The 14,014-nt window shown below is 49.3% G+C and overlaps 1 protein-coding gene across 12 annotated transcripts in view; it reads right to left on the bottom strand.

Annotated features, from left to right (window-relative positions):
* ATP2B2 (ATPase plasma membrane Ca2+ transporting 2) overlaps window positions 1-13,191 on the bottom strand; it is a 388,403-nt gene extending 375,212 nt beyond the window's left edge. For 4 of the 12 annotated variants that reach the window (XM_054481347.2, XM_054481339.2, XM_054481345.2 and 1 more), the window contains exon 1: window positions 13,121-13,185. The gene's annotated coding sequence lies outside the window, so the exon portion shown is untranslated. Of the gene's footprint in view, window positions 1-13,120 lie in introns of all 12 variants that reach the window. The other 8 variants (XM_054481330.2, XM_054481333.2, XM_054481332.2 and 5 more) reach the window with 3 other exon arrangements.
* Between the last annotated feature and the right edge of the window lie 823 nt (window positions 13,192-14,014).

Raw genomic sequence — 14,014 nt, 5'->3', positions numbered from 1 at the left:
AATAAAACACTTTGCACATTAAGGGGATCTTGGGCATTACAAAGACGTAAGTAGGGATGTCTGCCTGCCCCCTTCCCCCCTCCCTCTCTGCGGACAGCCCTAGAGGTCAATGCTGATTTTGGCAGCTGTGCAAACTGAAGTTATCTACGGCCCCAATTAATGGCTGCCCTGTATCCAAGCCATTTCCAGTGTGATGTTGTGGCTCCTTGTGATTAAAAGGGGAAGTCTATCTCCCCACTCTTTGAATTTTGGGTGACCCCGTGACTTGCTTTGGCCAACAGTGTCACTAGAAGTGACACTGCTGTATGAGTCCGTTTTCACGCTGCCGATAAACATATACCCAAGACTGGGCAATTTACTGAAGAAAGTGGTTTAATGGACTTACAGTTCCATGTGGCTGGGGAAACCTCACAATCATGGTGGAAAGCAAGGAGGAGTAAGCCACATCTTACATGGATGGCAGCAGGCAAAGGAGGGAGAGAGAGAGAGAGAGAGAGACAGAGAGAGAGAGAGAGCCAGCTTGTGCAGGGGAATTCCTCTTTTTAAAACCATCAGATCTTGTGAGACTTATTCACTACCATGAGAACAGCACATGAAAGACCTGCTCCCATGATTCAATTACCTCCCACCAGGTCCCTCCCACAACACATGGGAATTCAAAATGAGATTTGGATGGGGACACAGCCAAACCATATCAACTCACAATTCTGAGCCTAGGTCTCAAGAGTCCTTGCATGCTGCTTGCTCTCTCTCTCTCATAACTCTACCACTCTCAAGTGAACAAACACAGGCTAGTGCAGACACTACATGCAGTAAAGGAGAGTTGTCACAACTGAGGTCATCCCAGACCAGCCTAGAGCCAGCCAACCACCAACCAAGTGAGAGAGCCCACCAGGATCCACAGAGCTACCTACCTGACCTACAGCAGACTACAGACAAGTGAGAGAACCAGCCAGGACCAGAAGCATCATTTAGCTGACCTGTAGATTTTTCAGCAACAAGATATGCTTACTACTTTAAGATGCTGACTCTGGAGCAGTTTGTCACATAGCAATTGCTAATAGTGATACAGCAGTGCAGGAGGCAATCTTTGGCTAGACAAAGCTCCCTGCACATGGTGACATCCCCACAAGACAGATCTGAAAAAGTCTCTGGCAAAGTCAGTCTCAGATGTCTTGGTTGCAACATACAAAAGTCCCACATAAGTTCCCCGCCTCAATCCCCAGCCCCCAGCCACCCACTCTGAATAAGGAACTTGAACAACTTCTGTCAAAGATAGTTCTCGTCTTAACATAACAGTGGGTGAGAAACCCAAAGTGGTGAAACTGCCTCCTCCCCAGCCTCACCCTATGAAACACGGTGTTTGCAGATAAAAATACTCTTTCCCCTCCTCTCCAACATGGAAACTGTCCAGGGTCAGCCTCCCACACACTTCCACTCAATTTCTGACTCTGGTTATAAAACCTTGTGCCCAAAAATAGATTCCAAGGGGATTTCATAGACATGTTCTCCGGCATAATTGCAGTGTTCCTGCAAACTTTGGGGAAATTCAATTTCAGTTTTTGAACACACCGTCTTCAAAGCCCTGCCTCCCAGGTATTAAACATCAGGATGAGCTGTGATTGATTCCTCTCTCTCTCTCTTTCTCTGGTTCTCCCACAGCGAGGGCAGGTGTCAGATGCAGATGTTCTCCATGCTCTTCTGCCTCCTTTGGTTTCGGCCGTTCCTCTCTGTGCCCACCTCCAAATGGCCCGGCGCGGGGTTTCCACAGTCGCCTGGACTTGCTGACTCTGTAGCCTCTTCTGGCTCCTGGTTGCTCTTCCTTCCATCCCCTGCCCTGCCTTCCCTCTGCTTCACAGCAACAAAGGAAGCCCTGACACCCCCTCACTCCGTTCTGATCCCTTTAATCATTGCAGCTTCCCCTTTCCACCTCACACAAGTGCAGAGTTTGGGCAAGAGAGAATGCTAGAAACCAACCATCCCAATCCCTTTACTTTTCGGGTGAAGAATGGAAAGCCAGACTGGCAGGAAAGCCAATGAAGTCAAGGTGAAATGTGGAGGTGGTAACCAAATAGAATGGGAGCCCAGGGTCCCCGCACCAAGGAGTCGCCATTAGGTCTGGTTACCTACCAAGTTCCAAACCAATAACAACACTATTGATAGTAAGAATAGCTCCATTATTAAATTTTTATGATATGCTTGGTACTGGAAACATTGAACTATTATCATCATTTTATGGATGGAAAATTGAGGTACAGGGAAGGGAGTGTTTTCCCTAAGGTCACATAGCTGTTCACTGGCAGGGCAGGGATTTGAAGTCAGATTCGATGCCAAAGACCATGGCTCCTCAAGCCCACCCTGAATCCTATTACAAACACCTCTCCCATTGTGCTTTTTTCCCTCTGCATTTTCACTGCACCAAGCCTTTCCTAGGCCTTCTTGTCAGTTTCCAGGCTTCCCTTTCAGTCACTCCACCACCTGCTGGTCTCAAGTGGGCCCTGAATAGTCATCACAGCCCCTTTGCAGAAGGGAGCCAGCTTTTCAGAACAGATCTGTGCTGTAAGTCAGATCCTGTGACCTCCTGGCTGTGTGACTTTGGGCAAGCAACCTCACCCTCTGAACCTCAGCATCTATAAAATGGGGATAGAAGGATCTACTCCATAGAGACACAGGAAAGATGAGATAAAATAAGTATAAGGACAATACCCAACATACAGTAGGCCCTCCAGAAAGAGTCCCCTTTAGGCTCTATCGCACTCTCCTCCACTGTTTGAGGACAGAGATGTTTTTCTCCACCACATACCTCTGCCCATCTCTGGGGCCTCTTCCTATGGATGTATTCCCTGCCCCCCACCCCATGGCACATACAGTCTGCCTTAGAGGCCAGGCCTCAAGTCCAAATTTTTCTTAGGTTCCAGCATTTTCTCCACAACTAAATTGCAACATCTTTGAGGACAAAGCCATTCCTATACTCTCTGAAGTACCTAAACCATCCCCTCAAATTGACAGGCGTGCAGCAAATCCTAAATCTCAGGGTTTGATGGAGAAACATCCACTGATTTCACTCACTCATTCGTTCATTCATTCAGCCAATACTTTTCTCAATACCTACCATGTGCCTTGCCCTGTGCTAGCCTTCAAGGGACTTGGGAAGGAGTAAGTCTCAATCCTTGTTCTCACACAGCTCCTTGCCTAGATGGGAGGCAGGAGAGTCAGCGCACAGTTGGGGCAGATGGTAGGGGCTGCTCCCCAGTGGACACTCCCTCCTACTTCCCGGCTGGCAGAGCCCTGACTGTGTCAGTTTCTACCTGTGCTCTCAACTGACTCAGAGATAAGTCCTGGTCCATTTAATCCCTGCTGGGTTCATTCCTCGGCCATGATTGGTTTAGGCATGGCACGTCACCCAATTCCAGCCAATAAGACACAAGAGGAGGTTGGTGGGGATGTCTGGAAAAGAATTCCTCCCTGATAAAAGAAACGCAGAGATACCTCCTGCCTTTTGTCCCTAGGGTGCTGTGAGATCTTCAGGGGATGCTCTGGACAGGGGTAATGCCTTCTGGTTGATGACAGCAGAAAGAACGACCATGGGTTTTGATGGCATGGATGAGCCACTGGGCTAACCAACTCCAGAGCTAATCCACCTTTGATTATGTGAGGTAAGAAAGGGCCATATGTTTAAGTCAGCTGAGTCAGGAAATCCAATTCACTGAAGTCAAAAGCAGGCTCCCTGGCTCAACAGTTAGTACACAATGGTTAACACTCTGACAATGACCTGCAGAACATCCCTCCTGGACCCTGACCAGCTCTGCCTTGCTTTGGGTGGTGGGGATAGGGAGTCTGAGGAACAGTTTCACAAAAAAGTCTCATGGGACCAGTCTTCCTTTGCAAGGGTGAGCAGGAGCTGGCTTCCCACAAGATGGCATCTGCAAAGACTGGAGGCACGAGCCAGCCTGGGGTATGTGCAAAGGATAGGTTTGGAATTGTGAAGGAGCCCACATATTATAATTGAGGACAACGGCTCCTTTTGCCACATCCTCTCCAGGCCTCACTTTGCTCCTCTGTAAAATGGGGATGCAGACATTCTTTCCAAGGTGGTGGTGAGGCTCCAAAGGGACTGTGCACATGAAAGCACTTGTAATTGCCTGACTCTACATAAATCATAACTGTCATCCACTCTTACCCTTCACCTGTGGGATGGTCTTCTAAAGCCCTACAGGCCTTGAAAACCAGCTCCTACTTCCTCCTCCCTCTCTTCTACTTCCTATATCCTGGTTCCCTCAAGCCTTTCAGCCTAGCCACAATCACCTATTCATCTTTCTTCTGTCAGACCCTTTGCAAGCTGCCCCTAAGCCAGGAAGGATTTCTTTACCTGATCATATCATAGCTCTCTTCTCTTCTTTCACCCTAAACAGTTCTCTTTGATTCAGTGACTCCACTTCTAGGAATTCATCCTCAGAAGATGCCTGGACATGTGCCCAGGGGTCCCATACAAGAATGTTCATTACAATGTTGTCTTTAATAGCAAAATTCTGGACACAACATAGGTGCCCATGAGAAAGGAATATGTTAAATAAATCATGGCAAAGCCACTTACAAAATATAAGGTAGAAGTATATTTATTGATATTTAAGATGACCATTATTACTGAGTGAAAGAAAAGGATAGAAAAACAGAATATCTATTTATTTATCAATCATAGAGAAATGTCTGGAAGAACATTTGACAAAATATTAATGGAGATTAGCTTTGTTTTGTGGTGTTTAATTAGAGTTTTACTTTCTTCTTTGTATTTTTCAATACCCCTTGAATTTTCTATAATCATTATGTAACATCTCTATAATTGGGGGATGTGACAGTTTAAGTGTGTTCCCCAAAGTTCATGCATTGGAAACTTAATCCCCAATGCAACAGTGTTGAAAGGTGGGGCGTTTAAGAGGTGATTAGATCATGGGGCCTCTGACCTCATGAATGAATTAATGTTTTTATCCCCAGATTGGGTTCGTTACGGTGAGATTGGGTTTGTTTTAAAAGTGAGTTCAGCCCCCTTTTGCTGTCCTTCACTCTTGCCTTTCCACCTTCCACCGTGGGATGATGCAGTAAATAGACCCTCGAAAGATGCCAGTGCCATGTTCTTAGACTTCTCAGTCTCCAGAACTGTGAACCCATACATTTCTCTTCTTTATAAATTACCCAGTTTCAGGTGGTCTCTTACAATAGCACAAACAGACTAAGACAATGTGAAAAAAGCTACTTTTATTTTGAAAAGAGAAAAAATACATATAGAGTTCCAGCTAAAATCAACCTACTTTGGGCAATCTTCCTGAAAGTCATGTGAGACAGGATTGGAGAGTGTGCTATACTTCTGATGACCTGGATCCCCCTCCATGACACCTGCCTCTGCTTGGAAACTTTCTAGTGTGGTGAACTCATTCCTGTGCCAGACCAAGCTCTATTGGTAGCAAACTCGTTCACATTGCACAGGAATCTCACTCTCTGTCCTAAGTGTTCTGCCTTCTGTGCCTTACAGAAAAAGCCCAATGCTCCCCTCTCCCCCACACGCTTGTCTCCACCCAAGCCACTCAACAATTTCCTGCGATATGTCCCATTCTAGGCAGAGCATGAGTGAAGGCCTGGAGATGTGCAAACTAGTGTCCCATTTCAAAGATGTTGTGGACTTGTCAGGCATAGCATGGAGAGATGAGGACAGGGTGAAACTGGAGAAGTCAACAAATGCCATGCACGCTAGGGAGACTAGCCATTACCTTGCAGAGCCGTGTCTCTCCCCCATTTTGTGTTCGTAATACCTCAAACACTAACATTTTTGGCATCATTCTTGAAGGAATGAAAAGACTCAAAAACATCTCCAAACAAGTTGTGATTATTTCAGTCCATGCCCTACTGGCATCTGTTAGAATGGACTGAGTTACGCTCAGTAACAAACATGACCAGTGTGCCATAGCTTAAAACAAAGGCTTACTTCTCACTGATGCTACATGTCCATCATGGGTTGGCTGTGAGCTCTGCCCTGTGTCATTCTCACTCAGAGAACCAGATCGAGGGAGGTTCCATCTCCGTGCTGCCTTGATTGCCAAGAGAAGAAATGGGGAAAAGTAGCAAACAGCATGGTGGTTATTAAAGCTTCCATCCAGAAATGACACATGTCACTTTTCAAAGCTCATTGGCCAAAGTAAGGCATGTGGCTATGACTAATGTCAAAAGAGGTAAACAAATTCAATTTATCACGTGGCTAGAGAGTAAGGAACCGGAGATATTTCTATAGCACGAATGACTAACCAAACCAAATTAGTATACTAAAAAGAAGAGAGAGAAGAGGAAGAGGGGGAGGAGGAAGAGGACAAGAAAGGCACCGATTTGGTGAGAGAGTAGAACTTTCATGGCCTCATGCTCTTATCTACTCCTGATGGCAACGTTGGAGAAATTCCATTCAATGTGGCATCTGTCTCTATACCAGTCTCATATACGAAGCCTCTTATATCCCACCTATATGTGGCACCCTCCTTATACCCTCACCCTTCATGGCTCTCCCAGTTCTATATTATGACTGCTAGATGTTCACTTCAACAGTTCATTTCTCCAAATAGCGCCAGAAGCAGATTTTTCAAGTTAATCACGAGTTGACAGCCTACCATGAGTTTCTGAGAAACACTGAACAGCAATCACTTAGGCAAGGTGGCCTCATCCTAGAGAGTTGTTTTCATTGTGGTTGTACCCATCATTGTTGTTGAGGAGTGACAGTTTGTATTTCATAAGAAATGCATTCATCCAACGTACATTTATTAAGCACCTACTATGTGCCCAGGTCTGAGGATGCAATTTTTTTTTTTTTTTTTTAAAGAAAAGACCCATCATTTCTTTTGTTTGCAACTTAGGTCTGCTTCCTATTTCTCGGGTTGCAGAGCCCTCTGGAAGCCTGAGGGAAGCTATGCCGACCCTCTCCTTATGCCCCTGCGAAATGCCCAGCCTTACAGACTGTTATGTGTGATGGAAGAAAGGTGGTCACAGGTTTTAGCACAAACATCTCCAGTCCTCCATCACTCTTCACACACATCTACTATGTGCCTATGTCTGAGGATGCAAATTTTTTTTTTGAAAAAGAAAAGAGCCAGTCAGTCTCACCTTCTGAGAAATGTAGTGACAACTGGACAACAGATACTGAGGCCCAGTTTTACTTTTTTGGGTACTCCTTGTTCTTCTCACAACCTCCCCCTATCAGGGCCTAACATTTCACTGTTTTCCAATCTCCCAACCTCATGAAGCCAGGAAGTAGCTGATAGCAACATCTTCATACCAGTGGGCTTCCAGCTACCCAGAGTGGCTACCACAGCAGTGACACCAGCTTGGAACTCAAAACCCAAGGAATGGATTTGAGATCTGGCTTCATTAATGAGTAGCCATCTTGTGGGGGAAAGGAAGTGGTATTTAGCCACATCACAGGCTTGCTGTGAGGATTAGAAGGTAAAAATTATATGTGAAAAGTGCTCTGTAAATTACAAGGTGATGACGATAGTAACACTAATAGCTGACATTCAGAAAGTGCTTACCGCCTGTGCCAGGCACTATTCTGAGACTTTGACTTGTCTTAGTCCTTGTCATTCTCCCAAAAGTACTCATGAGGCAGGCATTCTTAGGATCGCTTTTATAGATGAGGAAACTGAGACAGACAGAGCTGAAGCCACTTACCCAAGATCACAGCGACACAATTAGAAAGCACTGACTCATTCCCAGGCAGAATGGTATAGAGAGGATGGAGCATCGCACAGGCTCAGCTCGGTGCTGATGTTTGTCTTTGCACACGGACACACTAAACGGACCTGTTTGGCCTTTCCAGGTTCATCTGCTTGCACGGCCATTCACTTGGGCTCAGCCCAGCACAAGCTTTGGTCATTTTCCTAAGTCCCACTTTTTATTTTTAAATAAGGAATCGGGTCATTACATCTCCCCAGAATCCTGCCTAGATGTTATGTTACAATGTCACAGTATTTATAGCACCTGAGCTTCTGCTGGAAAAAACAGGGAGGCATTTTCTGTCCCTGTCATATTCATTCTCCTAAGACCAATGGATATTCCCTTTACTCTGTAATGAGATTAGCGGAGGCTTGTCCATTCCCCCACTCCCATCATTCCTTTTCTCTGTAATTTAGGTCTGCTTCCTATTTCTCGGGTCACAGAGCCCTCTGGAAGCCTGATGGAAGCTATGCAGCCCCTCTCCTTATGGCCCTGTGAAATGCCCAGCCTTACAGACAGTTATATATGAGGGAAGAAAGGCGGTCACAGGCTTTAGCACGAACATCCCCAGTCCTCCATCATTCCTCAAAGGTCTCTCCCCTGGAGAGAATCCTCAGTGGCTCATTCCAGCCTTTGCCCGCCCCTTTCCTGGCTCCACCCTCAGGAGGCGGGGTGTCTTCTCTTATTGGTCAACTTGGGAAGAGGGATGGGCTACGATCAGCGTCTCTGCCCTTTCTCCTCCTGGGAGGGAGTCCTGACCGCAGAAAGCTTGTCCTGGCTGTGCCCTACGTACCCGGGTGAAGCCTACCTGGGCAGGACCTCCACATGGTCTTCCTTCCAGGGAATCAGTTAGTAGGCCCCCATTTGACCCTCACCCTCACATGAAGCCAGGACCTCCAACTTTGCTTCTGTTCTATTAGGGAGAAAATTTATATTCGGCTTCTCTACTTGCCACTCATTTGTTCCTCAAATTGTTGGAGGAGTGTGGAGGAGAGATGCTATTTATGGGGCCCACTCACACACCATCCCAACATCTGCCATTTCCTAGAACTCCGGATCAGCACACACCTTTCAGCCCGCACAGCCATTCTACTTGAGTGATTCTGGCTGGGCAGTTTATGGAAATCTCTTCGAGTCTCAGTTTCCTCATCTGTCAAATGGGGATTGTAATAACCATGTTTTCTAGCTTCTGCATTTGATGCTTTGACATGTGGGGCCTTGCTAACCCTGGAGGGGCTGTCCCTCCCAGAGACAGCCAATTACTTGACACAGTGAAGGACTGGCCCATGAGGGCCCCTTTCATAAATGCTCAGCCCATCTTCCCAACCGCTTCCTTTATGGAGCCCCTGCCCACGGGGCCACACTGCCCTGCCCTAATCAGCCGGGGGCAGGTACCATACTACTAGGAACAGCCACTGTGTCCCAGAGCCTGCTGAAACTATTCAAAGTAGCCAACCCCGAGCCTGCTTACCCTGCCTTACCCATCCCTCCCTGTGGGGGCCACAGTAAAGCCTCTTACCCCATCTTCCCCTCACTCCCTCTGCCTCCTGACTGACCCTAGGGTTTCCCCATGTGGCCCTGCATGGCATAGCATGTCCTCACCTCTTAGGAATCTCAAGCAACAATCTTTTTAGAGGCCATCGTTTCCTGAGTGGTTGGCCTTGCCATAACTGAATAATAATAAAACCTATATTTAAAAATGATGATAATATCACCTACGTCTTAGGATTGCCATGAAAATAGATACACATGGAAAAGCGTCTCACATAGCAAGTGGCATATGGCAGGGGCTTAAAACCATGCTAGTTTCTCTTCTCTCTGCCCTATCCATAGCTCTTCTCTTCTTTCTACCTTTTTCTTCACCCACCTCTTCCCTGCTGTCGCCTTCCAAGTATCAGCTACATAATTTGTGGGACCCAGTACAAAATGAAAACGTGTAGCCCCCTGTTCAAAAACTGCTAAGAATTGCAATATGGTGACTGCAGAGCATTAAATCCAGTGGGAAGCCCTTCTTAGCACAGGCCACACATCCACAAAGCCGGCCCTGCTCCCTCCTCCTTCCCATCCAATTCTCTTCCGCTTCCCAAATATTTCTAGCCTGATTTTTCAATCCCAAGGCCCCAATAGTTAGCTCCCTTTTTTGGGTTCAGTTAGCAGATTCTAATTTTTAGATACCATAAAGCTTCAATAATTCCACTTAATTGGAGAGGGTGGAAAGGAGGCCAGTTTGAATTAATGAAAAGTCTGAGAAATAAGACATTACTAAAGAAATGCAGTTTTATTACTCTGCAACAGATTTATATGACAACAGGGGAGATACAAAGAAGAGGGAAGGGAGGAGGAAGTTAGAGTTTCTTGTATGCAATTTAACACAAAGAAAATATTTAATTTATAATAAGCATATTCTCTTATTTGCAAATTATGCTACTAAAAATCCTCTCCCTTAAGTAGGTTAATATTTCTCTTGCTGGCAATCAGTTTGCTTAGTGAAACTGTTCTGCTGTTACAAATGCTAGCAAAATTCTTCTGCAGTGATTCCATATAACAAAATGATTTCCATGACCTTTCTGGCAGTCCATAGTATGGATTGGGTTATAGCAAATTCTTGTCAAGAGAAATCCTGCACAACAAATTCTCTCTTTGCTCTCTACCTACAGAACAGTCAAATCTTCAGAACATCCTTCTAAAATTCAGAACTTACCATGTCCCATAGCACCAGGCTTAGACTTAATCTCTGCTGACTCCTGCTGTTTCAGACCTAACTCTTGTCCTGTTGCCATTGGATCTGGACCTATCGTGGGGGTGGTATTCCTAAATAGATGGTATACCCCTACACCTCCAAGCCCTAGCAACCTGGGCCTGTAATGTCCTCCCCACAGTCTGTCAAAGTCATAACTCATGTTTCAAGGTCCCGGTTAGAGGTTTCCTGCTCCAGAAAGCTGCCTTTGATTTTTCCAGGCAGACTCTGTCTGCTCCCACTGCACATCTATTACATCATTTGTGCTACTGCCTACAAGTCCTCTTTGAGACAGTGCAAGCACTGGGACTCTGGGTCTCACCCATTTCTAGGGAAGCATGGTAGCCCAGCAGGTCAGTAGCAGAGGTGGTCCCAGCTCTACTACTAACCAGCTGCATGTAGATGGTAACACCGGCTTCATAGCATTGTGAGGATTAAATCAGATGAAACCCCAAAGCGCTTTGTACACAGCCTGGCAAAAAATAATTGCTCAAAAAATATTAACCTTTCTCCCCAAACGTTGGTATATAAACTCCACAAGGTTGCAGAGTGGTCCTGCAGCCCAGTGTGGTTGGACCTTCCTGGTTTATGCTCTGTGGTCCTGGTATTTTTATTAATCGTGCCCTCTCTCACTCTCAAGGTATCTCAGTTTGGATGACAAACTATATAGCTAGCCTACATAGCTGGGACCAGGTCTGTTTTATTTAGTAATATGCCTCTGGCACATCAAACAGTGCTGAGCACATATTAGGTTCTTAATACAAATTTATCAAATGAACAAATGAGTGTGTCTCTGAGAGTGCTTAGTAAGTGCTTGCACCTGGTAGGAGCTTGATTTCCGCTAGCTGTGGTTGATCTCTCTGTATTTCTAAGTGCCTCCTGACTCAGAGAAGGCAAGAATCAAGGCTTAGGGAGTGAGTGAATGAATGAATGAATGAATGAATGAGCCCCACCCCTCTGCCATCTCCTCTGTTGCCAATAGTACCCCTGGGGGAAGGAATGACCTCGCACGGAGGTGGGGAGAAGAGTGGTACAGATGGAGGAGGACTGAAGACGATGCTGTTCCCACCAGACTGTATGCAGAGGGGGCCTCTTCCTGGCGCCATGGCCGGGTTTTGGCGTCATTTCCGTTAGACATCAGGTATTGGTTTCTGCCATGGCAGCAGCAGGAAATCACAGCCCAGAGTTAGCCCACCCAGTGGCTCCAATGGGCTTCTGAGGGCATTGGGACAGCTTGTCTTTACCTAACATTCTATAGACAGGCACAGATGCTCAAGAGCCCAGCAGGTGCTGCCCCCTACCAGCCCACACAGAGAAGAGGAAGGGCACGGGAATGATTAACCCTCTCTGGCTTCCCTTTCACGGCTCAGAAAGGAAATTACACCAGCTGGTAGCCAAAATGTTTTGGATACAGACCATACACTAGGCATGGGCATAACGGTGAGAACTTTAAGAATATTAACTCATTCAGCCATTAGAGTAGCCCTAGAAGGTGGGGAAACTGAGTCAGAGAGGGGCAGCGACTTGCCAGAGGTCACACAGCTAGTAAGAGACAGTGTCCCAGAGCCCAAATCCCTCAGATGTAGGAACCAAACAGCAGTCCTCTCCATCCACTCTAACCCGTTATAAGAAAGCCCAGTTTTCACTCCTGCCCCCTGCTGTGTGACCTTGAGGCCAACTCACCCTCTCTGGGCCTCATGTCCCTTTCCCAAGGCTAATGTTCTAGGAAGCAGTGCTTCTACAGCTAGGACATCACCAAAGGCCAGAGTATCCCGTCCTCCTGAGGCCTCAGGGCAAGGAGGGGTGGCCAGGCCCTGGGTGAGTCCCGGTGTCCCGAAACATGCTATACTGGCCCGTCCTGAGGGCCTGAGGCACCTGCCCAAGTCCACCTTCCGAAGGAGGCTTAGGTACTGGGCTGAAAAATCACGCTGTGGATCTGAGGACCCACTGAATGTGGGACTTCCGAGCTCTTGTGTCACCAGGTGAGGGACCCGTGCGTGCTTGGGGTTAGGGCTGTGGCCAGAGGGGCCAGGAGGAGGGGAGCTAGGAAAAGGTGAGGCCGGAGATGCGGAGAGCACTTGGCAGAGGTGCTCTCCTAGCTCTCGTGCTCTTAGCAGCTGCAAATCACCTTCGGGGAAGGGAGAAGCCCCCAGCCTAGGGTGAGTTCTCTGCAGCTCTCAACCTGTCCCGAGCCTGCAGGAGCCAGAGCCAGGAGAAAGGGGGCCCCCACACTGAGGAGAAGCCAGGTGGGGAAGTCGGAGCCATCTGGGAAGAAGAAATAGGGGGTTCCAGCGTCCCGGACGCCCCCCAGCTCCGGGGCTGCTCCGAGCCCGGAAAGTTTTCGCGCAGCAGGCGCAAGGCGCGCCCCCTTCCCTCACCCGCAGGCGCCGGGTCCGCGGACGCCCACCCCGGCCGCCCCGCCCGCCGCCTGGTGCCCGCTCAAGGTCACTGCTGACAAGGCGCCTGCCTCCGCGGGGCGAAGGGACCAGGACACGCTCCGGCTCACGCTCCCGCCCTGGCCCGGCGGGGGTCTCCGGGGCCGAGCGCCCGCGGAAGGGAAGCCAGCAGGGAAAGTGACAAGAGACCGAGCGAGAGGGGAAGAGGCCCAGAGCCCGGGCCCGGCCGCCCCTGCCTCACCTGCGCCGGCTCCGAGAGCGAGATGCTGCCGCCGCCGCTGCCGCCGCCGCTGCAGCTGGTGCGCGCCCGGCCCGGCCCGGCCCCGCTGCGGCTGCGGCTCCTCTGCCGCGGCTGCCCCGCGCTCGCCTGCCCCGCGGCCCCGCCGCCGCCCGCCCGCCTGCCTCCCTCCGCCGCCGCCTCTGCCACCGCTGCACTGCGCTCTGCCCGCCTCCCCCTCCCGCCCTCCCTGCTCCCTCCTCCCCGCGCGTTCCCCCTCGGCCCTCCCCAAACTCCTCACGGAGAGCGCCCCGCGGGACCGGAGCGCGCGGTCCCGCCCGCGCCCTCCTCCGCGCGCACCAGTGGGGCTGCGGGAAAGGGTATCCAGTCTTGCCCCGGGGTGTGTCTCCAGGTACCTCCATCAGCACAGGCCCCTGTCCCCGCCGCACCCCCACAGCCAGCCTGGCCCTGGGAGGCATCCTCCCCATTCTTCCCCAGGGGTCAGGGCGCCCCAAGCCTCCCCAGCACACCCGAGCCTGTGAACTGGCCACACGGGGTGGAGCGAATTGGGTGTGGAGTAGGCAGATGGGGAGACCCGCTTTGGAGGAGGGGACCGCTGGTCCAATCCCAGGGAGCTTAGCCTGAGGGCCCTCAGAGGCGAGAAAGGTTAGGGCAGCGAGCAAGGGCACACTTAGCCCCCCAGCCTCCAGTCTGGCCCTGCTTAGGGCCTGGAGGAGTCCAGGACAGTGGCCCTGCCTGAGGAGAAAGTTGAAAACCCCAGACATGCACCGAAAGCACCTCCCCAAAGCAGGCTTCGCCTCCTTGGCTCAGGCCCCAGGTCCTTGAAAAGCCGAGCTCCACCAGGAAGCCAGGCCACCTGACTCCCAGAGCCTGGGTCTGTTCCATACCATCAATTAA

Source organism: Pongo pygmaeus, chromosome 2 (genome assembly GCF_028885625.2).
Source record: "Pongo pygmaeus isolate AG05252 chromosome 2, NHGRI_mPonPyg2-v2.0_pri, whole genome shotgun sequence".
Taxonomy (NCBI): Eukaryota; Metazoa; Chordata; class Mammalia; order Primates; family Hominidae; genus Pongo; species Pongo pygmaeus.
Note: the sequence above shows the minus strand (reverse complement) of the source record. Positions and strands in the feature narration are given on the sequence as shown.